General features: G+C 39.8%; 2 non-coding genes across 2 annotated transcripts; one reads left to right on the top strand and one right to left on the bottom strand.

Moving 5' to 3' along the window:
* Positions 1-6296: 6296 nt before the first annotated feature.
* Positions 6297-6368, top strand: Trnah-gug (transfer RNA histidin (anticodon GUG)). The gene has a single exon. It is a non-coding gene; the product is annotated as a tRNA-His (tRNA).
* A 1987-nt stretch (positions 6369-8355) lies between these two features.
* Positions 8356-8427, bottom strand: Trnah-gug (transfer RNA histidin (anticodon GUG)). Its single transcript has one exon. It is a non-coding gene; the product is annotated as a tRNA-His (tRNA).
* Positions 8428-8815: the final 388 nt, after the last annotated feature.

Below are 8815 nucleotides of genomic sequence, written 5' to 3'. Positions count from 1 at the left end.
ATCTACCAACAGCCCACTATGTACACCAGGAAGACATGTGCTTCAGACACTTATCTACCAACAGCCCACTATGTACACCAGGAACACATGTGCTTCAGACACTTATCTACCAACAGCCCACTATGTACACCAGGAACACATGTGCTTCAGACACTTATCTACCAACAGCCCACTATGTACACCAGGAACACATGTGCTTCAGACACTTATCTACCAACAGCCCACTATGTACACCAGGAAGACATGTGCTTCAGACACTTATCTACCAACAGCCCACTATGTATACCAGGAAGACATGTGCTTCAGACACTTATCTACCAACAGCCCACTATGTATACCAGGAAGACATGTGCTTCAGACACTTATCTACCAACAGCCCACTATGTATACCAGGAAGACATGTGCTTCAGACACTTATCTACCAACAGCCCACTATGTATACCAGGAAGACATGTGCTTCAGACACTTATCTACCAACAGCCCACTATGTACACCAGGAAGACATGTGCTTCAGACACTTATCTACCAACAGCCCACTATGTACACCAGGAAGACATGTGCTTCAGACTCTTATCTTCCAACAGCCCACTATGTACACCAGGAAGACATGTGCTTCAGACTCTTATCTACCAACAGCCCACTATGTATACCAGGAAGACATGTGCTTCAGACTCTTATCTACCAACAGCCCACTATGTACACCAGGAAGACATGTGCTTCAGACTCTTATCTACCAACAGCCCACTATGTACACCAGGAAGACATGTGCTTCAGACTCTTATCTACCAACAGCCTACTATGTACACCAGGAACACATGTGCTTCAGCCTCTTATCTACCAACAGCCCACTATGTACACCAGGAAGACATGTGCTTCAGACACTTATCTACCAACAGCCCACTATGTACACCAGGAAGACATGTGCTTCAGACACTTATCTACCAACAGCCCACTATGTACACCAGGAACACATGTGCTTCAGACACTTATCTACCAACAGCCCACTATGTACACCAGGAACACATGTGCTTCAGACACTTATCTACCAACAGCCCACTATGTACACCAGGAACACATGTGCTTCAGACACTTATCTACCAACAGCCCACTATGTACACCAGGAAGACATGTGCTTCAGACACTTATCTACCAACAGCCCACTATGTACACCAGGAAGACATGTGCTTCAGACACTTATCTACCAACAGCCCACTATGTACACCAGGAAGACATGTGCTTCAGACACTTATCTACCAACAGCCCACTATGTACACCAGGAAGACATGTGCTTCAGACTCTTATCTACCAACAGCCCACTATGTATACCAGGAAGACATGTGCTTCAGACTCGTATCTACCAACAGCACACTATGTATACCAGGAAGACATGTGCTTCAGCCTCTTATCTACCAACAGCCCACTATGTATACCAGGAAGACATGTGCTTCAGACTCTTATCTACCAACAGCCCACTATGTACACCAGGAAGACATGTGCTTCAGACACTTATCTACCAACAGCCCACTATGTATACCAGGAAGACATGTGCTTCAGCCTCTTATCTACCAACAGCCCACTATGTATACCAGGAAGACATGTGCTTCAGACTCTTATCTACCAACAGCCCACTATGTATACCAGGAAGACATGTGCTTCAGCCTCTTATCTACCAACAGCCCACTATGTATACCAGGAAGACATGTGCTTCAGACTCTTATCTATCAACAGCCCACTATGTACACCAGGAAGACATGTGCTTCAGCCTCTTATCTACCAACAGCCCACTATGTATACCAGGAACACATGTGCTTCAGACTCTTATCTACCAACAGCCCACTATGTATACCAGGAAGACATGTGCTTCAGACACTTATCTACCAACAGCCCACTATGTACACCAGGAAGACATGTGCTTCAGACACTTATCTACCAACAGCCCACTATGTACACCAGGAAGACATGTGCTTCAGACACTTATCTACCAACAGCCCACTATGTACACCAGGAAGACATGTGCTTCAGACACTTATCTACCAACAGCCCACTATGTACACCAGGAAGACATGTGCTTCAGACTCTTATCTACCAACAGCCTACTATGTACACCAGGAAGACATGTGCTTCAGACTCTTATCTACCAACAGCCCACTATGTACACCAGGAAGACATGTACTTCAGACTCTTATCTACCAACAGCCCACTATGTACACCAGGAAGACATGTGCTTCAGACACTTATCTACCAACAGCCCACTATGTACACCAGGAAGACATGTGCTTCAGACACTTATCTACCAATAGCCCACTATGTACACCAGGAAGACATGTGCTTCAGACTCTTATCTACCAACAGCCCACTATGTATACCAGGAACACATGTGCTTCAGACTCTTATCTACCAACAGCCCACTATGTATACCAGGAAGACATGTGCTTCAGACACTTATCTACCAACAGCCCACTATGTACACCAGGAAGACATGTGCTTCAGACACTTATCTACCAACAGCCCTCTATGTACACCAGGAAGACATGTGCTTCAGACACTTATCTACCAACAGCCCACTATGTACACCAGGAAGACATGTGCTTCAGACACTTATCTACCAACAGCCCACTATGTACACCAGGAAGACATGTGCTTCAGACACTTATCTACCAACAGCCCACTATGTACACCAGGAAGACATGTGCTTCAGACACTTATCTACCAACAGCCCACTATGTACACCAGGAACACATGTGCTTCAGACACTTATCTACCAACAGCCCACTATGTATACCAGGAAGACATGTGCTTCAGACTCTTATCTACCAACAGCCCACTATGTACACCAGGAAGACATGTGCTTCAGACACTTATCTACCAACAGCCCACTATGTACACCAGGAAGACATGTGCTTCAGACTCTTATCTACCAACAGCCCACTATGTACACCAGGAAGACATGTGCTTCAGACTCTTATCTACCAACAGCCTACTATGTACACCAGGAACACATGTGCTTCAGCCTCTTATCTACCAACAGCCCACTATGATACCAGGAAGACATGTGCTTCAGACACTTATCTACCAACAGCCCACTATGTACACCAGGAAGACATGTGCTTCAGATACTTATCTACCAACAGCCCACTATGTACACCAGGAACACATGTGCTTCAGACACTTATCTACCAACAGCCCACTATGTACACCAGGAACACATGTGCTTCAGACACTTATCTACCAACAGCCCACTATGTACACCAGGAAGACATGTGCTTCAGACACTTATCTACCAACAGCCCACTATGTACACCAGGAAGACGTGTGCTTAAGACACTTATCTACCAACAGCCCACTATGTACACCAGGAACACATGTGCTTCAGACACTTATCTACCAACAGCCCACTATGTATACCAGGAACACATGTGCTTCAGACACTTATCTACCAACAGCCCACTATGTACACCAGGAACACATGTGCTTCAGACACTTATCTACCAACAGCCCACTATGTACACCAGGAAGACATGTGCTTCAGACTCTTATCTACCAACAGCCCACTATGTATACCAGGAACACATGTGCTTAAGACTCTTATTTACCAACAGCCCACTATGTATACCAGGAAGACATGTGCTTCAGACACTTATCTACCAACAGCCCACTATGTACACCAGGAAGACATGTGCTTCAGACACTTATCTACCAACAGCCCACTATGTACACCAGGAAGACATGTGCTTCAGACACTTATCTACCAACAGCCCACTATGTACACCAGGAAGACATGTGCTTCAGACACTTATCTACCAATAGCCCACTATGTACACCAGGAAGACATGTGCTTCAGACTCTTATCTACCAACAGCCCACTATGTACACCAGGAAGACATGTGCTTCAGACACTTATCTACCAACAGCCCACTATGTACACCAGGAAGACATGTGCTTCAGACACTTATCTACCAACAGCCCACTATGTACACCAGGAAGACATGTGCTTCAGACACTTATCTACCAACAGCCCACTATGTACACCAGGAAGACATGTGCTTCAGACTCTTATCTACCAACAGCCCACTATGTACACCAGGAAGACATGTGCTTCAGACACTTATCTACCAACAGCCCACTATGTACACCAGGAAGACATGTGCTTCAGACACTTATCTACCAACAGCCCACTATGTACACCAGGAAGACATGTGCTTCAGACACTTATCTACCAACAGCCCACTATGTACACCAGGAACACATGTACTTCAGACACTTATCTACCAACAGCCTACTATGTACACCAGGAAGACATGTACTTCAGACTCTTATCTACCAACAGCCCACTATGTACACCAGGAAGACATGTGCTTCAGACTCTTATCTACCAACAGCCCACTATGTACACCAGGAAGACATGTGCTTCAGACTCTTATCTACCAACAGCCCACTATGTACACCAGGAAGACATGTGCTTCAGACTCTTATCTACCAACAGCCCACTATGTACACCAGGAACACATGTACTTCAGACACTTATCTACCAACAGCCCACTATGTACACCAGGAAGACATGTGCATCAGACTCTTATCTGTGCGAGAGTAGGCCTCAATCTGAAGACTGTCTTTTTAGCTGTGTGTGTCGCTGTCGGTCTTTCTTTGTGTTTTAGAACCTAGCAGATTGCATTTTTTTGTACTCTGTTGTAAATGTTGTTGTGGACTTCTGATGAGTTTATGAACAGGAACCTCGCCGGAGAAATCTAAATGGAAAGATGTGTTTAAATTTGCATCTATCTATCTACCATCTATCTATCTGTATATCTACCTGTCTAGCCATCTATCTGTCTATCCATCTATCTGTCTATCCATCTGTCTATTTATCTATTCATTTATCTAAGTATTTATCTATCTATGAATCTTAGGATAAAGCTATAAATAGATCGTTCTATCTTTTTCGAAATTCAAATGTACTTTCTAAGTTTATTTATTTATAGCCTAAATAGAACAAAAAAATTTTTTCAAGTTTTATAATTACGACAAAAGTAAATGTCACGAGCTCATTAAAATAAAAAAGAGAAACGACACGTCACCACTAGACAAATGTTTGAATCAATGCGAAAGTCTTACCTACCCAGTGATTAAAGATTCATTGGACAACTTTAAGTACTCTCAAACATTAATAGTCTACACACTCACACACACATACACACACATGTTCAAGCAGAAAATGGATTTTTTCACCAAAATATCTTCTTATCTTGTCACTTGGCTTTTAATTACTCTAACAGTAAGGAGTTGAGGGGGGGGGGGAGAACGATGGAGAAACTGAGATGGAGAGAAGACTAAAAGAGAAAGAGAGAAAACAAGAGAAGTTGAGAGATAAGAGACAGAGATTTATAGCGAAATAAAGAGAATATAAGACTGAGAGAAAACGAGAGTATGAAAGAGACGGCAAGAAAGAGAGAGAGAGAGAATAATGACATTGAGAGAGAGAGAGAGAGCAATGACATTTGTGAGAGAGAGAGAGAAAGAAAAAAAGAAAGAAAAGAACACGAGAAAAGGAGAGAAAAAGAAACAGGGAGATATAAGAGAGAAAGAAAGAGAGAGAGAGAGAGAGACGGTCATTAAGTGGTCCGTGAAGGAAAAAATTTGAGAACTACGGATCTAGGGATTACCAACTACGCCCTAAACGCAGTTAAAATATGAACATGAAAAAAAAAATTATCGCAATTTGGCTTCATCATTTGAACATAGTTAATTCATTCATCTCACAGCACTAATAAAATTGTTATCGGTTCTGTTATTTATTTTTCAAAAGTACATTTAGTTACTTTAGACATATCACGTTAGACTTGTCACTAAAGACGTCGCTTTAGACTTGTCACTTTTGAATTGTCACTTTAGATTTGTTACTTTAAACTTTAGACTTTAGACATATTAGGACCTACCTCAGACCGTTGTGACGTTACCTCCATACCTACTCCCACTCCTTAACACACAAGTCACTTGAGCTACTGCGTTCATTTCAATAGTAAGAAACACAAAGACCTGCCAAATCCATGACCTCAAATGCAAGCAGTTGGGTCAGACGTTAAAACAAAATAACTTAAATAAGATTCAAAGCTCAGGTAAGGCTCGCCAATGAGTTGACAAACACACACACACATTTAAAACACGTTAAAAACAAAACCACGAACACAGAAATCAGAATTGAATAGATCTATAGTATTGAAGAAATTGATGAGATGAAGTAAAAAAAGAGACGCCTTCATTAGCTGTAATTTTGTTCCATTATTTACGTGGACGCGCTGGCCGTGATCGTATAGTGGTTAGTACTTCGCGTTGTGGCCGCGACAACCCAGGTTCGAATCCTGGTCACGGCATGTTGCTGTGTGGTCTCGCACTGCCAAGTTCACTTTATTTTTTATTTGTTTTGTTTAAATATTATATTTGTATATTTTAAGTTCTTTCTTTTTTTTTATTTATTAATTAAATTTATTAATTTATTACATTTATTACTTTTTTTACTCGCAAAAGTCGCCTGTTCGGCCAGTAGACCCTAATATAATTCCTTAACTTTTGAGTGGGGCCAACTTTTCTTTGTCCAGGGGAGGAAGACCTTCTATTCAGATCTTGCTGGACAAAAACACGGCTTGGATAGTTATCTAAAATTTTCATCGACCGACTATTGCCATCCAAAAACAAAACGATTGTCGCATAAAGTTTTTACAAAATCGGATTGATAGATCTAGAACCAATAAACTGCTGATAGTTTGTTTTTGTTTGTTTGTTTTTGTTGTAGTTTTTTTTTTTTTTTTTTTGCTAAGCTTTTATTAACTCTGTCTGTCTGGTAAATGTTTGTACACATTATTTCTCCCACAGCCATTCTGTCCGCCCGTTTGACTAGAAAATATATTGAAAATCAAAAGTTTTGAGGTCGAAATAATCAAACAAGAGGCTTGAAGTCCTATAAAAGAGACGTACGCACAAAAATGTTTTACAAAATTTACTAAATATATTTTTTAGGTGTAGAGTGGAACTTTATGTTATATTGATTTGTTTCTGTTATAACAAGAAGTTTATTGTTATTAATAATTGGTTTAAAAGAGAACGCATGCCATTTGTATCTATATATAAGTCTAAAGAATTTGTATCAACTTTTAACACTATTTTAAGCACTAATTACATTGTTATAAAGTATCAAATGCATACAGACTGGGGCCTTAAATGATCTGCTTTTACACAACCATCAATAAGATAATCTTTCTATAACATCAGTTACCCCAGGTTCACTCTAAACAGTATACCTATAACATACTGTTCATTGAATACATATGAATATTAACAATGTATTTAAAATAACGTAAATAAATCTATATACCGTCAGTCGACCTAACAAGTCACTAATATCGGCAACACTTTCGATAGGTAGGCTACTTCTGATTGTATTGTTGGAGGATGAAATGTGGTTGTTGAGAGTTTTTTTAGTTCATAGCTTCTGATATTCATGCAGAAAATATTGAGAGCTGCCTTTAAAGCGGCCTGAAAGTTTCCACACAAACTCCTTATGGTCTGTGTTTGTCCCCGGACATGGAGTCAGAATTGTGTATTTATGTTAATTAGATATATACTGGAATTGGGAATTTCAGACTAAAAGTTAATCACAATAATCTGCTCTTTATTTACACTTGATTTTTGAAGGTCCCGTTTACATTCTTTAAGCAATAAAATCCAGTAAGAAAAAAAAAGAGTAAAGGATATAAAGAAATGTGGTGGCAATATAATGGAAGCTAAGGAAAATGTAAGACAATAAATAGAGCAAGATTCGTAGAAAGTTAGAAAGAAATAGACAATTAAAAAAATGTCAAGTAGGGCATAATGAGATGTGACTGCTTAGAACTTACTACTAAGAATTAATTTGCATTACAAGTGAAAGAGATTTGTGTGTTCATTTTTCAGTGCTGAAAAGTTCAGAAATATTATTGTATCGCTGATTGAAACACTTCGCAAAGTTCACTTATTAAAACTTCTGTATTCTGTACACCTGGAGACACCAAAAAGAAATTGCTATTCTAGTATTTGCCTCCATTTATGAAAATTTTGAATCTTTCAAAACAGTGCTATTTTTTTTATAATTTATTTATGTTTATGTTTTGTTTGTTTTTTTCCAAATATTTCAGAGTTATGGATCCCTCACCCCACCTGGAAATAATGAAAACTTTATTTTTTTATTATAACTGCTACCCGTACACTTTTTATGAAGCAATAAATAAAAAAAAATATGGAATAATTTAAGATGTTATTATAAATATTTAAAAAATAAGTGAATAAAAAATTATGAGCTTGGCAGTGCGAGACCACACAGCAACATGCCGTGACCAGGATTCGAACCTGGGTTGTCGCGGCCACAACGCGAAGTACTAACCACTATACGATCACGGCCAGCGCGCTCACATTGACCATGCGAACAGAACGCCTAGATATGAATGTGTCTATTTATAGATCTATAAATTTTTTTTAAACACTTTTTTTTCACATTTATTTCACCTGTCCTGAAGATTACTTGACAATTGTGTTGGTCTACCTACCACAAAGTGATCTGCTGTCCGGCTTCCTCAATCCTTTTTTTTTCACTGTCCATTGTTTTGTCTTTTTCCGTGGCTGCAGTTCTTTCCATCCTAAATTTTAAAAACATTTTAACTCTTACAACACTGTTCCTAGAAAGGCCCTACAAATGCGAAGTATAACAGCATTTTTTACAAAGCTTATATCAGCTCACTTTGTCTGCCTGTGTGTCTGTATGGTAAAAAAGCTTGTACACGTTATTTCT

Source organism: Biomphalaria glabrata, chromosome 8 (genome assembly GCF_947242115.1).
Source record: "Biomphalaria glabrata chromosome 8, xgBioGlab47.1, whole genome shotgun sequence".
Taxonomy (NCBI): Eukaryota; Metazoa; Mollusca; class Gastropoda; family Planorbidae; genus Biomphalaria; species Biomphalaria glabrata.
The sequence above is the reverse complement of the archived record's forward strand: the minus strand, read 5'-3'. Positions and strand labels throughout refer to the sequence as shown.